General features: G+C 38.3%; 1 protein-coding gene across 3 annotated transcripts in view; it reads right to left on the bottom strand.

Moving 5' to 3' along the window:
- Ophn1 (oligophrenin 1) overlaps positions 1-18,583 on the bottom strand; it is a 326,280-nt gene that overhangs the window by 244,222 nt on the left and 63,475 nt on the right. The window lies entirely within an intron of this gene.

Genomic DNA, 18,583 nt, shown 5'->3' with positions numbered 1-18,583 from the left:
TTGTTGGGCTAGTACTATATTAAAATATCTTCCATTCTTCGGAGGTAACAAACTCTGAAATTATTTTTTTTTCATTTTTTCCCTTTTGATGTGATATTTGCTTTCTTTACTTATTTTCCTTCCAGAACAAAGAATCTAAAGGGATATTAGCCAGAATCACATCCCTTTCTAAATAGAGATACATAAAGATCTGAGACATTTCTTTTGTCTCCAGGAGGAGAGGTAAAAATACCCTAGGAATGAGAAATTCTAAAACAATTAAAAAGGAAAAAACACTTTCAGGAAAAATATTTCTGGTGAAAAATCTCAACATGCACCTATGGTTCATGCTGAAATCTCAGCTTGTTCTTCCTGTGTTATGTACGTCCAGCTCTTACTTAGCATTAAGAGACCTCTGTCTCTTGAAATAAGCTTACACTGCAGGATCCGTGCATAACTGAGTAGCGTAAATAGGAATGGCAAAGTTAAAAGCTAGTCCTAGAATGTTTTCAATCTATAAGTTAGTCCTAGTGCGTTTTAAACATGCCTCGCCATTTCAAACGTGAACTGCATCTTGTTGCTTGGTGGAAAGCATTCCTTTATACAAAATTTTGCTTTGCTATTTGCAAATATGATTGATGTATGGCACCAGAAAAAAATTAAATTTATAGGATATAATTGTGGGTTCACTTAGGATATATTTTATTAAATAAGGGAGAAATTCTTTTTACATTCTGTTAGTTACTGTGAAAATAAATACACAGTTTTGGTTTGCTATATGCAGATAATGTTGGTGTATTGCACCAAAAACAGCTTTATAAATATATACTTATATATATTTATAAACTATAATTTTTGTTTCCCTTAGAATAAATTAGGTAATATAAATAATAAGGTAAAATTATTTTGCACACAATAATTATAGAACTTTTAATTACTTTGTATTTGATATTTAATGTTCTCGGTATTAGCTGTAATATATCTACCATATACTAAGTACTATACTATGTCTAAGAATTCCCTATGAAAATATACAGGTTCATTCCTTTCAGAACTAGAGACTGATTCCTAACCACAAAAAACTACAGTTAGACTACTGACATTGCAATAATATTGAATGTATGAAAAAAGAAACAAAACTTAAACCTCATTTCTTAATGAGGTTTATACTTGGAACTGCCTGACTATTCAGAAAGCTAAACAATATGGAAATCTGCCCTTACCTTGGATTGACTGGTACCACATTCTTTACAATACTTTTTAGATTTATTTTATTATTTTATGTACATGGGTGTTTTGGCAGAATATTATATACGTCTGTGCAACACATGTATGGCTAGCACCTCAAGTCAGAAGAGGGCATTAGATTCCCCTGGGACTGGAATTGCAGATGGTTGTGAGCTACCACATAGGTGCTGGAAATCAAACCTGGGTTCTTTGCAAGGACAAAAAGTACTTTCAACCACTAAGTCATCTCTCCAGCCCCAAAGTACCACATTTTTATTACTGCAAACTACTTTACCATTTTGTAGTTCAAACTACATAAAACTAGTTAACCTATAAAGTTTTATAAAATAAATATTCAGCTGTGAAAACTGATTACAAATAATATCTTCTGTTTTTTTGCCTATGTACCCTAGAATGACCTCCAATTCTTCATGAGCCAAGACAGGCCTTCAGCTCCTGATCTTCCTGCCCCTACTTCTCCAGTGCTATGGTTACAGACATGTCTCACAAATTTGAATCTACACACATGAAAAAAATGGTATAAAATGTTACATACCCACTGTACCAATGTTCACTTCCTGCCTATAATATACTTAAAAATGGCCTTGAGATTCCTCCTAAATTGGCTTCAAGAAGTATTGTTTATATAAATTATATACATAATATAGAATCATATATTGAATATATTATTAAATAAAATTTAAGTATATATTAATTCATTTCAAATTATAGCAGTAAAACAATTATATATCAGCATTAATATTTTATGAGAACAAATTTGTTATAAAATAATAAATACATTAGAATTGGAATTAAGTTACAATTTTGCAAATATGTTTAACATCTGACTTAAAATATCTATGCTGTCATATTTGCTTGTGCATCCCCTCCGTTAGAATGTGGATATTTTTGTTGGTGGTGGGGTTTTTTTTTTTTTTGATTGAGGACATATGAAATCTTGTCTTCTCATAAACATGTAGTTGGAAAAGCTATGGGAAAAACCTTTCAGGTAATTGTAGCAGTCCTTTTTGCTGCCAAACTTTATTTTGTTGTATTTGATGTTTTGTCTTCTCTCATATATTACAACCCAAACGCAGTTTCCCCTCCCCTCTTCTCCTCAGTCTTCCCCCCACCCACCACCCCGAAGTTCCCCTCTTCCCCAGATGAACCCCACCAAGATCTCCTCTCAGACAAGAGCAGACCTCCCAGGGACATTGACCAAACACAGCACAACAAGCTACAATAAGATCAGGCACATACCATCAAATCAAGGCTGGATAAGGCAACCCAGTAAGAGGAATAGGGTCCCACAAGCAGACAAAAGAGTCAGAGACAGCCCCCACTCCCACTGTTAGGAATCCTATCCTACAAGTAAACAGAGGACCTGCATCAGACTCCTACAGGCTCCCTGATCTCTGCAACACATAAGTCCCAGTCAGTTGATTCTAAGGGTCATGTTCTCACAGGGTCCCTGACTCCTCTGGTTACTCCAATCCTTTGTCCCCCTCCTCGGCAGCTTTGCCTAATGTTTGGCTGTGGTATTCTGCATCTGCTCCCATCAGTCTCTCTGGTCGCTGATGAGGCTTCAGCTAGGCTCCAGTCTCAGAACACTCTGCAGGCAGTACAAACAGTAGGTCAAAGGTTTTGTGGCTGGGTTGGTGTCTCAATCCCTTTACTTGGGGCCTTGCCTGGTTACAGAAGATGGTTGGTTCAGGCTCCATGACCCCCATTACTAGGAGTCTTTGCTAGGGTTACTCTAATAGATTTCATGGAGTTTCAACTGCACTAGGTTTCTACCTCACCCCTGAATGTCTCCCAATTCTAGTCATTTCTCCTAAGATTTTCTCCCTCCCCCCACCTGATCCTTACTGTTCCCAATCCCACCTGCCCCCAGCTCACTGGTGTAATCTATTCTATTTCCCCATTCCAAGTCACCCCCCTTGAATTCTCCTTGTTACTTAGCCTCCCTGGATCTGTGGATTGTAAAATAATTATCTTTTACTTTACAGCTAATATTCATTTATAATATTTGTCTTTAGCATCTAGATTACCACATTCGGGATGATTGCTTTTATCTAGTTCCATCCATTTGCCAGCAAATTTCATGATGCCATTGTTTTTAACAGCTGAATATTACTCCATTGTATAAATGTACATTTTTTATCCATTCTTCATTATTCAACATCTAGGTTGTTTCTCGTTTCTAGCTATTACAAATAAAGCTTCAATGAACATAGTTGAGCAAGTGTCCTTGTGGTATGTTGGAGCGTCCTTTAGGTATATGCCCAGGAGTGGTATATCTGGGTCTTGAAGTAGATCAAATCCTAATTTTATGAGAAACCATCATATTGACTTCCCAAGTGACTGTACAAGTTTGCCCTCCCCTCGGCAATGGAGGAGTATTCCCCTTGTCCCACATCCTCTCCAGCATGAGCTGGCACTTGTGGTTTTGACCTTAGTCATTCTGATAGGTGTAAGATGGAATGTCAAAGTTGTTTTGATTTGCATTTCCCTGATGGCTAAGGATGTTTGTTGAACAATTCCTGAGTGTTTCTGGGCCATTTGAGATCCCTTTGCTGACAATTCTCTGTTTAGATCTGTACACCATTTTTTAGTTGGATTATTTGGTTTATGAATTTCTAGTTTTTTGAGTTCTTTATATAGTTTGGATATTAGCCCTCAGTCAGCTGTAGAGTAGGAAAACCTTTTCCCATTCTGGCTGCCACACTTTGTTACAACAAAACACCTAGGTTTAGAGAATATGTAAGAAACAAGGTTTGTAATGTAATGGGTGAGGTTCAGATCGGCATTTTGGGAGTTGAAAGTCTAAAATTAGGATTCCTCGCCTGTTCAGGACCTGTAAGGACATTCTGGCAACATCACAATATAGAAGATGGTAACATGGTAGGAGTACATGCAAGAGGAACAGAGCTGTTACATGGCAAGACAGGAAGCCAGATAGGGTCACTGTTGCCCTCTCATGAAAAATAACTGAAGGTCCTAAAAGAATTACATTAATGCCTATTAAGGACAATGCTACCAGTATCTTGTTGTGTGAAGTTTTACTCTTTTTTTGGCTGGGGGGGGGCACCACCCAGTTCCCAAATAAATCAAACACAGAGTCTTATTCTATCTTATATATGCCCGGCCTTGGCTTGGCTTGTTTCTAGCTAGTTTTTCTTATCTTAAATTATCCCATCTACCTTCTGCCTCTGGGCTTTTTCCTTTTTCTACTTCTGTGTATCTTACTTTCACTCTTCCTCTGTGGCAGCTGTGTGGCTGGGTGGCTGGCCCCTGAGTACCGAATTCCCTTCTATTCAGACAATCTTGTAAACACTCCACAGCCTTTCAACATAGCCAGACTACTAATCACACTTCCAACACATGAACTTTTGAGAAATACATTCAGATTATGTGCAAAGTACAAAGCCAACCAAAATCTTACAAAGAGTAGTTTCTCAAAGATTGGTAGCAATGTGTAAATCAGAAACTGTATCAATGACCCTTTCATATCTTCAGTCACAAATTGATCTGTCTTGGATTTTGAACGGATTGAAACCCATGACTGACTTTCACATATGTGTAATTTTATAGCACCATTCATTGCTCACTTGGGAAACTAGTTCACTAGTATATGCAAGTCTCATGAATTTTAATACACTTCATTATTCAACATATAAAATATAGTGTCAATATCATCAAAGAAACCTCAAAATACTGAAAGGTTGTGAAGCTCACAGTAATGAATACATGCTTTCAATAATTTAGATATTTGTTTAAAATTTTTATGTGGGAGAGGGCTGAGAATTACATACAGAGCCTTGTGAAAAATATGAAGTTCATTATTGTCAACAAATACTGTTGCTTACTCAGTAGGAAACGTATTTCAAGTAAAGAAAAAAGAGAATGTGTCTGCCCTCAGCACTTGCCACCAATCAAATGACCACGTGTGAGTCGCAATATTTTACTCAAAAATGATATTATATTCTCAGTGACAGCCAGAACCTCCTATCTCTAGCACCTAAAAGACACCTTGCACAGGACAGCGGTTGAATGAATTGATGAATGAATAGATGAGTGAGTGAATGAGTGAGTGAGTGAGTGAGTGAGTGAGTGAGTGAGTGAGTTCTCTAAAAGCACAGATTGTGGGGCAGACACTGCTGTGAGTACTAGGAAGGTAGAGAGTACTTAAGAGTCAGCTTCTGCCTACCAAGATTGAGCATATAGAAACCACATGCGAACAACTCACAAGTCAGTGCTATATATGAGAGGCCAGGGGTTAGGGAAGAACTCTAAACACATTTTAAAATATAAGCCATTTACTCCCAGTTTACTAAACTAGAACATTAAATGTTGGGAAAGGTGTTGGGGCTTCGGGTTTTAGTGTTATTGCTATATACCAACAGAGAGTTCTAAAACATACTGAAACAAATATTGTTGCTCACTCAGAGTGGGACACTGATTTCAACTCAAGATAAAAGAGGATGTCAAATGACCATGTAAGTGGGTCACAATGTTTTCCTCTAAAATAAGTATATTCTCAATGTCAGCCAGAACCACTTGTCTCCAGTATAAGAAACTCCTTGTGAATTCTACAAGGGATCTACTTTGCCCAGGAAGTGCATAAGGAGAATTGATGCAGCATATTTAACCTGGAGTTGAAACTAAAGGGGCATTCAAAGGGGGGGGGGGGGAAATGAGAGGCTGGAGAGACGGCTCGACAGTAAAGAGCACTTGTTGCACTTGCAAAGGAATGGGCTCAGTTTCCAACACTGACATGATGGTTCCCAGCCATCCCTAAACTCCAGCTACAAAGGATCTGATGCCCTCTTCTGACCTCTGTAGGAACCAGTCAGGCATGAGGTATATGAATATACATGTTGGAAAAACACTCAATAACATCCAAAACACTAAAAAAAATCCAAAAAATATCTTTAATAAAATTTGAAATGGTAGAACAAAAGTTCCAATTAGCTTTGAGTCGTTGTGAAGACAAGTAATAGACAAGCAAGAACAAAATGTTATCCACTATATTGGTATCTATACTAACCTGCATGATGCACAGTAACCCCACTTCCACTAAGAATTTGGTGGCTTTTGTGGTTGATTTTGTTTTTAAAACATACTCTTACTATGCATCACTGGCTATCCTCGAACTTGTGGAAATCACCTTCCTCAGCCGCCTGAGTGCTGTAGTTACTGCATGTGGGTTTGGTTGTTTTCAATTTTTTTTGAGACAGGGTCGCATGTAGGACTAGCCTTGAACTGCTAAACTCAAGTACTGAGATTAGTTGTAGGCATTCAATAATACTCCTGGCTTACACCCAACACTTAATTGGGATGAAATTAAAGTTGATAGATGTTATTGTAGAATCTAAGGTAGTTGACACAATGAACATACCTAAGAGATTGATGGGTTTGGTCACATTGACTGCTTTTAATTATGAAAACAGAGTGCTCTTTTCACAAATGTGCCCCTTTATATTTAACAATTAATTAGTTTAAATGGCTCCTCATACTGCCACCTGGCCGGGCTCTATGCTTTTCCAAGATAGAATGACATAGTGAAAATATGGCTAAGATTGAATATTTAGTCTTGGTTCTTGATCAGATACTATTATTTGCCTTTGGCTTCTGCAGTTGTAAGATGGCAATAATATATTGCTCAGAGGTTTGTAGGAGCATTAAAATAAGATGATATGACAAAATGTTTCAAGAAACTAGTAATTTGATGGGTGTGGTGGCATGTGCCTTTGTCTTTAATCCCAGTGCCCGGGAGGCAGAAGCAAGTGGATCTCTGTGAGTTCAAGACAAGCCAAGTCCACATAGTGAGTTCCAGGACAGCCAGAGCTATGTAGATACACCATGTCTCAAAAAAAGAAGTAACACAACTATAGTTAGTTTTATTTTTAAAGTAAACTGGCTTGATATGAAGAACTAATAAAAATATGTACAATTGTGCATAAAATGGAACTACTGAAAGTAGTGACTTAAATTTTGAAAGCCTTGTACAGTCTTCTTAGAATAGGATGAAATTTATGGTGCTTGGGGCTGAAGAGATGGCTCAGTGGTTAAGAGCCCCCAAGTCATTTCCCAGCACCTGTATATAACTCCAGCTTCAGGGAGATCTGAAGCCTCAGGCCTCCAAGGACATCTGCACACATATGTGCATACCCTCACATAGACAAATAATAAAAAAATAATAAAAGTAAAGCTTTAAAAAACTCATGCAGGTTTCTCTAAAAAATACACATCTGCCAAATAGTAGGGTATTTTTGTATATACACAATAGTATTTTGATCATATTCACCCCTATTATCACATCTTGCCCCATCCAATACTGCCTAATCTCATTCTCCATAAATATGTTCTCTCTTTTACTTTCATCTCTTTTCTGTGTATGTGTGACCCATCGAATTTCATTTGTCATTTATAAGTACATGGGCATTTTCACAGTAGCCACACCACTGAAGAAAGTGTCTTTCCATTCCTCGTAAACTGTTAACTATTTAGAACGCCTCAGAAAGTGTGGGACCTCAGGATCCCCTCCCTCTTCCAGGACAGGATATTGATAAGTTCAATTCATACACAAGTAATCATGGTTTTTGTGAGTTTAAGAGCACAACAGATAAACCATTCCTGGAAGATGTGGTTCCATACCACTCCCTGCTCCATCCTCCATCCCTTCTTACACGATGTTGAACAATGAAGTCTGATAGAACTGCCCCATTTATGGTGCAACATTCAATTTTCATTTGATCTCAGCATTTTAATGAGTTATGAGTCTCTGCACTCAGTGTTGACTACTCCGCGAAACAACTTTCCTGAGCAATCTTGCCAGCGGCACTATTCTATAGTCATGAATGTAGCTTTTAGAAGGCAATGTGACAAGCATATTGAATTACCTAGATGATGGACACACTTGGTAAAACAAAAGCAGTAGCTTCCCCAGTAGGAACTATGCTACCCTCAACCATGGGCTCTGTCCATGTTTGCAGTACCAGATATGAATTCCTTTGTGTGGAATGGGCAACAAATCCAATCACAAAGTGGTTGGTTACTGCATAACAGATTTGCTACTAGTATAGCAGTGGATCCTGTATTTTGGCTGGTCAATCTCATCGCAAACAAGTCAACAGTGGAGTAAGGCTATTGAGGATGGTTTTTATACTCCTATTTAACATAGTATTGGAAGTTCTAGCCAACGAAATTTAGCAAGTAAAAGAAATAAAATGTATTAATAATAAAAAGGAAGAAGAAAAGTTATTTTGTCCACAAAAGACACAAATTCATATGTAGAAAGTCCCAAAGGTAAGTAAAGGGATTAGAGTTAGTAAATTTAGCAAAGTCATTAGACAGAAACAAATTTGGAGGTTTTTCCAAAAGCTAAATATAGATATACCATGTGATATATACCCAAAGGACTCCGTACCCTAATTGAGAGATAGCTGCTCATCCAGGTTCCTTGATTCTCTACTCACAACAGCCAGAAAATACAAAAATCCTCGATGTCCATCAACTGATGGATAACGAAATATTGTATATTTACACACTGGGATATTATTAAGCTATTAAGAAAAATGGTATTAATGGATAAGTGCACGAAAATATATTTGGTAGTGATACTTTAAAACCCAATGTTAAACTCCACAACTTCTGCCGACAGTATAGAAGCTCACTGAGTTCTATAGTCTTTATATGTTTTTATAATAAAGTCTAAAATAAACAAATTCCACATCAAATTATAAAATTCACAGCTGCCTAAATGGAACTAGAACCAATCATTCTGAAGAAGACAACTCAGACTTAAAAAAAAGTCAAATGCCACATGTTTTCTCTCATCTGTGGATGTTAGCTTTGAATCTTAAGCTATGTATGTTTCATTTGGGGTTTCCATAAACATTAAAAAAACTGCTAAAGTCTTAGTCAGTGTTCTATTGCTGTGAAGATACAATATGGCCACCCCAACTTTTATAAAAGAAAGCATTTATTTTGAACTTGCTTACAGTTTCAGAGGTTTACTTCACTATCATCACGGCAGGGAATATGGAGGCATATCGGCAGACATGGGGCTGGAGAAGTAGGTGAAAGTTCTCCATCCAAATTCACAGAGGCCTGTGAATCAGTAGGCCTGGCCTGAGCTTTCAGAAACTCAAAGCCCACCCCCACCCCCCGTGATACACTTCCTCCAATTAGGCCATACTTCTTCCAACAAAGTCACACCTCCTAATCCTTCTCAAAAAGTGCCACTCTCTGATGACTAATTATTCAAATATATAAGCCAACCTGAGCCATTCTTATTTAAACCAGCACCTTCTACTCCCTGCCCCCATAGGTTTATAGGCATATCATAATGCAAAAATGCATTCATTCAGTCCAATTTCAAAAGTTCCCGTAGTTCAGTCTCAGCATTGTTTAAAAGTATAAAGTTCAAAGTCTCTGAGGTTCATGGCATTCTCTTAATCATAGCCCCCCATAAAATCAAAATCAAAAAGTAGTGAACAACAGACAACGGAACAGAACATACATTGCTATTCTAAAAGGAAAAAAAGGAAGCATAATGAAGAAATAGTGGACCAAACCAGGACTGCAAACCAGGAGGGCAAACTCGAAATTTAGCATGTCTGATTTCAAGGCACTCTTCACAGCTCCAACTCCTTTCAGCTTTGTTTACTACAGCACAGTTCTCTCTCTTGGATGTTTCCACACCAGGTCTGCAGCTCTTCTGGGCAGGTATCTCACAACACCAGCATCTCCATCATCATTGGGTCACTAACACAATCTAGGCTTTACCTTCACAGCTTTATGCAATGGCGTCTCTGGATTTCCATGCGGGAACAGCCCTGACACATAATCTGACCTCACTGGCTCTCCTTAGCCATGGAGGGAGATTACACAGCATCTTTCTTACATCCTAGACTCTAAAGCCCAAACCATATAATCCATGCTCTGTAGCTGGCTGGGGCTAGAACTTCTCCCTCCTTCAATTACATCTTCATCAACTTTCTGTTGCTGAGTCCTCCAATGTTTAAGCTTGTCTTTAATTTCTTTTCACAAGTTGGACATTTAGATGGGTAGAATCTTGTCCTGAGATCACTACTCCCTGTTTTCCATTTAGCATCAGGCTTTTCTTCAAACTTTTTAAGTTCTTGAGCACTGGACTTAGCTCCATTATTATTCCTGGTGTTCCTTTTCTCCTCAAAGTGTACATTTTTTAATTCTTCCTTACCCAGTTTACTCCTTTTCATTATACATCTACATAAAAGTGGCCACTAATAACCAAGTAACACAGTCAATACCAGGCTGTCTTGAAATCTCCACTGCCAATTTCAGTAATCCAAAACTCAATTTAGTCTCAGAAAAAAAAATTTAGGAAAAGAGCAGAAAGTAGCCACATTCTTTGCCAAAATATTGTAAGAACAGTCTCCAGCCATTTAGCAATGTTCTTCCCGTCAGAAATTTCTTGAACTGGGACCCTACAGTTCAAATCACCCTCGGCAGTATCTTCCTTGTCCCTACTAGAATAACATATTAAGCACCACTTAAAATATTCAGTTCCTTTCCTAATCCAAACTCCCAAAGTCCACATTCCACTAATAAGCAGGACAGTCGGTCCTCTCACAGCAATTCTATGCTCCCTGATACCAACTTTTATCTTAGTGGTTCTACTGCTTTGAAGAGTCACTATGGCCAAAGCAATTCTTGTGAAGGAACGTATTTAACTGGGGCTTGCTTAGAGTTTCAGAAGTTTAGTCCATTATCATCATGACAGTGAGAATGGCGGCATTCAGGCAGACATGTTGCTGAAGAAATAGGTGAGAGTTTTACACCTGGATCCACAGGCAGCAGGAAGAGAAATCCAATCAGCCTTGCTTGGGCTTTTGGGACCTAAAAACCTACCCCCCAGTGACATACTTTCTCCAACAAGGCCATATATACCACATAATCTTTCTTAAATAGTACCAATCCCTAAATGGCTAAGCATTCAAATATATAAACCTTTAAGGGCTATATTCTTCCCCCCTCTGGAAAGGGGTTTTCTGTGTAGCCCTGGGTGTCCTGGAACTCACTATGTTGTGTAGTTCAGAATGGCCTCAGAAATCTAACAGCCTTTGCCTCCTGAGTTCTGGGATTAAAGGTGTGTGCCACCACCACCCAGCTGAGGGCAAGTCTTATTCAAACCACCACAAGGTTCAAGGGGAGAGACATTCAAGAGAAGGTCCCAAGGATCCCCAAATATTACAGGCCACTGCCATTGTTCTTGGCTGCCCTCTAGAACTTAATAGCAGGGCCATATTGCTGAAGACCATCCATTTGAGTCAGAGAACATGGAGAATTCAAGCTGCTACAGCCTAGAAGCTTTGTCCCTAGTGGCTAGCTGTCCCAATGCCACAAGGTGAAGGCACACTACCAGAGGAGAAAAATAATCATCAATTAGATCCATCTATGAACCCTGGGAGCCACAATCATGACTAGCCTGGCAAGCCATGCCCACTCATGTTATAGTGCCATAATTATCATGAGAGAAACTGACAATTTTCTGATTGGCTTTAAGTCCCACTCAACAAGATGAAACACATACCTGGGCATCATTGTTGGGCCAAAAACAAACCTACAACTAGACAGCTTAGAAGCCTTAGTTGAGAGCCTGCCCGTATCATTTTACTAAATGCACATAGTATTAAACCAACTCCTGTGATTAATTGCTACTCCCATAGATCAAGGCATCTCTCAGCCCTCATCTGAGAAGCTTCTATTTGCAGTAGATAGTGATTAACACAGAAACTGATAATTGACCAAGGTGCAGAAAATAAGAGACTGCAGAATGCTGAACCCTAAATGGATTGTACCTATCATACCTTCTTCTTCTAAAGCAAAGAATAGGAGGCTGAAAGAGTGTAACAGCCAGAGGCAAAAGGATGACTACAGGAAAACATCTGGACATAGCAGAGCAGCTGTACGTATCAACTCCCAGTGCCTCTTAACAAGCACTCACAGACAGGAAGCCCATGAGCTACATAGTGAAATAATCTAAAAAAATAGTTTCCCATGTACACACAACCACATTTAATGTAGAAATATTTCAAAAAATAAATAAATAGAAATATTTCAAAGAGTCATTATAGAATAATGCTGTGAGGTTTTATTCATCCATAAAAAGAACAAAATCCCATCACTGGCACAGAGAATAAAATTCATCATCTGCAGGAAAATAGGCAGAAACAGAGATCATGTATATCCTTTGAATCAAGCACAACCTCATAATGGCTACCAAATAAATGATCGATCCAACTGACTATCCAGAAAATAAACCACTTATTGAAGATGCTTAAACTTAGGAATTTATCCCTAAGTACATGGATCCCATTCCTTAAATACATTCCATATTAAGAAAATTAAGTAGATATCACTGAAACAATGAGACAAAGACTATTTGCTTTATAGCATAGGCTGCCTCAAACTCATAATCCTCCTCTATCAGTCTTTTCAGTGTTTGAACTAGAACATACATCACCACACTTAGCTCTGGAAAATACCCTGCAAAGTCATGAGTGCATATATATTAACAAAAGTAGAAGAGAAATTAAGATTATATTGCCAGCTGCTCATAATTAACACAATTTAGGATGTAATAGGGATTTCAGATTTTTCTTATGAAAATAATATCATTTACAGCACACAGACAGAATTTTGGAGAAAGCATCTGAGGTTGGTGGTAAGAGTTCTGGCCTGGGATTAAGCTTTAATAAGGCCAAGCTCCTTTTCTTGGCTTCTGTTTCTTCTTACGTAAAATCATAGAATACACTGATTTCTGTCGTGTGTTTTCTGGGTTGATCAGCTAATTTCAAAGGGCACATTTAGTATCCTTCTGAGGCAACCATTTCTTCCAGCTGTTTCCTGTTCCCAGTGAAGCTTCCATTCTCTCCATGTTGCCTGCCTACTTCTGGACAAGTTCTCTACAACTGAACCATATCCCCAACCCTAGTCAGATGGTTTATTCCTGCAGACTGACGAACATGCTGTGCTTTCCATTTATGCAGATGTCTTTGTTTTCTCTTGCATTTCACTGCTGTTGCTCTGTTAGTTCATTTCTCAGTGGACTCTATTGTTTTGTGATCCAGCTGCCTATTAATAGGGTTTTGTTTTCTTGGTCACCTCTCTCCCAAGCTCATCATTTCTGAGAACTGTGCTTTTCACTCAGTGCCCAGAGAACTCCCTGCTTGATTTCATTTGGAATGTCTCCAAATATAACAATGCACTACTTCATGGCCCTGCCTCTGTGCCTTTACTGTTTTTGGTCCCTGTGGCTCCTTTAAGAAGAGCATTTACCATTCTGTAGGCTATCATTTTGTCTTGTTGAGCATGTCCGTTGCTTTACAGAAGCTTTTCAGTTTCAGGAGGTCCCATTTATTAATTGTTTCTCTCAGTGTCTGTGCTGCTGGGGTTTTATTTAGGAAGTGGTCTCCTGTGCCAATGCATTCAAGTGTACTTTCTCTTCTATAAAGTTTGGTGTGGGTGGCCTTATGTTGAGGTCTTTGATCCATTTGGACTTGAGTTTTGTGTATGGTGATAGATATGGGTCTATTTTCATTCTTCTACATGTTGATTTCCAATTATGCCAGCATCATTTGTTAAATATGCTTTCTTTTTTCCATTTGATATTTTTTGCTTCTTTGTCAAAAATCAGGTGTTTGAAGGTGTGTAGATTAATGCTGTGGGACAATGGTTTGTACCCTGTCAATTGTATTTTAATAAAACGCTGATTGGCCAGTAGCCAGGCAGGAAGTATAGGTAGGACAACCAGACAGGAAGTAGAGGTGGGTCAAAGAGAACAGGAGAATTCTGGGAAGAAGGAAGTCCTAGTCTTTAGTCATGACACAGCCATAGAAGAAGCAAGATGTGACTGCCTTGCCAAATAAGGAACTAAGCCACGTAGCTAACATAGACAAGAATAATGATCTAATATAAGTCATAAGAGTTAATAAGAAGCCTGAGCTAATGGGCCAATCAGTTTATAACTAATGTAGACCTCTGTATGATTTCTTTGGGACTTAACAAGTGCAGGAATCGAGCAGGACAGAAAACTCCATCAACAGATTAATATCCAGGTCTTCTATTTGGTTCCATTGGTCCTCCTGCCTGTTCTTATGCCAATACCAGGCTGTTTTCAGTATTGTAGAGTTTGAAGTCAGGGATTGTTATGCCTCCAGAAGTTTCTTTACTGTACAGGACTGTTTTGGCTATCCTGGGTTTTCTTGTTTTTCCATATGAAGTTGAGTATTATTATTTTGAGATCTGTGAAGAATTTTGCTGGGATTTTGATGGGCATTGCATTTAATCTGTAGATTGCTTTTGGTAAGATTGCAATTTTTACTGTGTTAATTCTACCTACCCAAGAGCATGAGAGATCTTTTCATTTTCTGGTGTCTTCTTCAATTTCTTTCTTCAAAGATTTAGAGTTCTTGTCATACAGGTCTTCTACTTGTTTGGTTAGAGTTACTCCAACATATTTTATGATATTTGTGGCTATTGTGAAGGGTGATGTTTCTCTGATTTCTTTCTCAGCCCATTTACCATCTGTTCCTTTTACTTTCATGTCATATATACACATATAAAAATATATATTCATTATATGAGAAGAATGTAATATTTACTTCTGATTTGGGTTTGTGTTCACTTTAATTATACCCATAAAACTCCCTAAGTCAGGCCAGGCAGTGGTAATGCATACCTTTAATCCCAGCACTTGAGAGGGAGATGCAGGCAGATCTCTGAGTTCAAGGACAACCTGATCTACAGAGCAAGTTCCAGGACAGGCTCTAAAGCTACAGAGAAACCTTATCTCAAAAATTCAAAAAAAATATAAAGTAAAAAGAAAAAAAAACACTTTCTAGGTCCCCAAAGATACACATATTCAAAAAGCCACCAAGCATCTGAAATAGGACACTTGAAAGGAGTTTCTATCCTTTCAGTGTTTCTGTTAGGTATTCTTCAAATCTTTCAGAGACCTTCATTATGGCATTTAAATATTTCAAAAATTTATGACTTTTCATGTCAGTGAGACACATCTGACCCTAGAAGCATCAACCTACTTCAAGAGGAAGATGGGCATCGAAGATGTTCCTTATGGCATTTGTTAGATGAACTGGACATGCAAGATCCACAGAGAAATGACTGTTGAACTTGCCTGTAGCTAAGACGATCCTTCAGAGTTCCTGTTACATGAAAGAGTCTGAGACATTCTGCAGAATACTCAAGAAAGTGACTGACAAACTGCAAATATTGGCGGAACTGTCTTTGAAATTTCCTGCTTCAAGGAAAAGTCTGCTGGATACTATGGGCCTGTAGGCTAAAAGATGGATGCCCCAATCATACAAAAGAACTTTGGGTGACTATCCAGGCAGTGAAATATGTCTCTGTCAATTCTAGAGTTTTGGAAGTTGCTTACAATGTACTTCCTGTTTACTTAGGTAATATTATATCCTTCTGGAGTCTTTAATGGAGTTGAAGTGTAGATAGTAATAATATCCTTTTGCTTAGTTATTGCCACGCCTGCATGGCCTAGATAGCCGAGACTGGCGGAGGGGGGGGTGGGTATTGAGACAAGGAGGCTTCTCTTCAGGTGGAAGAACAGCAAGCTTTATTTTGCCTCAGCTAAAACCTTTTATACCTCTATTGCTTCTGTGGAAAACCTCCAGCCAGAAAGAACATAAACATTCTTGTCAATTACAGACCACAAGGAAGTTCCGCTGTTGGTCAGGGGAAGTGAGGGCAGCTGGATCACAACAGTTATAATAAGAGATAAAGTAGATATAAATATTGTAACTGTAAGCCTTCCTTTTTATCTTCTGTCTATGTGTTGCTTTTATTGGTTAATGAATAAAAAAATGCCTTGGCCTCTTGATAGGGCAGAACTTAGGTAGACAGGGAAAACTGGATTGAATGCTGGGAGAAGGAAGGCGGATAGAGAGACACCATGGAGCCACCACCAGAGATAGACACGCTAAAACTTTGCTGGTAGGCCGTGACCTCATGGTGATATACAGATTAATAGATATGGGTTAAATTAATATATAATAGTTAGCCAATAAGAAGCTAAAGCTAATGGGCCAAGCAGTGATTTAAATAATACAGTTTCTGTGAGATTATTTCGGGTCTAAGCTAGCCGGGCAGCCGAGAACCAACAACCGGACTTCTCCAACACACCATAGTTACTATATGTGCCCAGAACCAATTGCTGTGGAATAATCCTTCTGTATACTGTGTGAATATATGCCACTATGATGGCTTTAATAAACAAGCTGACTGGCCAAAAGCTGTACAGGATAAAGTTAGGCAGGAAAGCCAAGCTGAGAATGATGGGATGAGGAAGAGCAGAACCAGAGAAGTTACCAGTCAGATGCAGAGGGAGCAGGAAATGATCATGCCATGCTAAGAAAGTACTGCCACGTGGCAGAGCATAAATATGGAATATGGATTAACTTAAAATATTAAGAGCTAGTTAGTAATAACCCTGATCTATTTATGCTGAGCATTTATAATTTATATTAAGCCTCTGAGTGATTAATTGGGAGCAGGCAATCAAGACAGGAAAACTCCACCTACAACCCATAGCCCAAAAAAAAAAGAGTACTAAATTTTGCTGTACATGCTTAAAAATGCAGAGTAATAGTGAACTTACAGGTTTAGATATAGAGTAGGTGGTCGTGTAACATCTGTAAGTAAATAACGCACACAAAAATGTGCCACTGAACTTACAGCACTCATGGTGGGATCAACCAATACATGAAATTCTCCTGCCACACTATGACGGTCCTCACTGAAAAGGAACACATTGTTCCTAAGCCAGAAGTAGAGGATAACATAAAGATGAAGAAATCCAAGAATCCAGCAAAAAAAAAAGTTAAAAAAATACGTGTATGAAGATATACCTTATATAGCACAAATTTTACTAATTTAAAGTATAAATATAAAACCTGTTGTTTCTGTCACGTGCTTATATATTACTGTTTTTACTCTGTTTTATTTTGTATTGTTTTGAGAAATGCCAAATACTAACCACTAGACAAACAGGGAATTATTTTGTTTTATCTTGGGAAAAGATCTTGTTATATGTTGTCCAGGATGGCCTCAAATTCATGATCTTCCTGCCTCAGCCTCCTGAGTACCAAGGTTATAGGTATTCATCCCTACACAAACACACACACACACACACACACCTTTAAACACTAAAACATGGTACTATCTACTAATGCAAAAATAATTATACCCTATAATTCTTTCTTAGAGTTAATTATCTGTAAGATTTCACTGTACTCATTATAATTCTTTATAAAGCTTCTTTATTGCTATTACTTCGTTTTCTAACATATTCAGCACAGTTGTACAAGGCAAATCTTTTTCTTCCTAGCATATACTCTTATAAAAAGTGTTTAAAGTATTTTCTTTTATTATATACAGTCACATTTGGCCATTTTCAAACGCACATATAACGCGCTTTGAGCATATCCTCCATATCCCTCTCTCCCCTTCTCCCCTGCCATTAGTCCTCTTTGATCTCCAAACACTTTCTATTTTCGTCTCATCAGTACCTATATGATTTCAAGCAACCACAACGTCTAGGACCCACCAACAAGAGGATATGTGATTTTTTTTCTTTTGAGACTAATATATTTAATGTCACTCTCTGTAGTTGCACCACAGTGATATAACTTAAGATGTCATTCCAAAACACAGTGATGGAAAATAAACAAAATAGATGTTGAGGACCAAGAAGTCGCCAGGCATACTGGCACCCACCTCTAGCACTCAGGAGCCTGAGACAGGAGGATCACAAGTTTCAGACTAGCTACATAGCAAGACCCTACATAACTAATAAACAAACCTACAAATTAATAAGAAAGTTAGTGAAAGTATATGATTTCAAAGCCTCGGGTTTCTGATTCACTGTAGACATTTTAAATTCACAGTTATTCAAACAAAACCAATCAAGAGCGTAACAATGACCTAAGCTATCAACAATGCCTATAGCCAAGGCTGGGGTAAGTAATACTTCAAAAGCCACAATGAGGTAGAATACCAGATGTCTCTTTCAAATTATGAAGAAGAAAAAAAACACTTCAGGCTGTCCTCGTTCTTAATATTTCCTACCTGTGTGTTTGAGCCATTCTCTCGGACACAGGTGCATATAGTTACTAGTCTGGCCTGAACAACCTGACCTTGTCTACGCACACCCTGCTTGGGCCCAGGAGGTGCACCTGTCACCAGAATCACACCGAAGAATACTTTCCCAGTGGATTGTTCAGCCTCTATCTATGCCAAGCTCTGCAGAACTCCACCGTTAGACTCGGAAGGTATTCAATCTCGCATGACAGTA

Source organism: Alexandromys fortis, unplaced genomic scaffold, assembly GCF_014885135.2.
Source record: "Alexandromys fortis isolate MF-2015 unplaced genomic scaffold, M_Fortis_MF-2015_v1.1 scaffold_155, whole genome shotgun sequence".
NCBI lineage: Eukaryota > Metazoa > Chordata > Mammalia > Rodentia > Cricetidae > Alexandromys > Alexandromys fortis.
The sequence above is the reverse complement of the archived record's forward strand: the minus strand, read 5'-3'. Positions and strand labels throughout refer to the sequence as shown.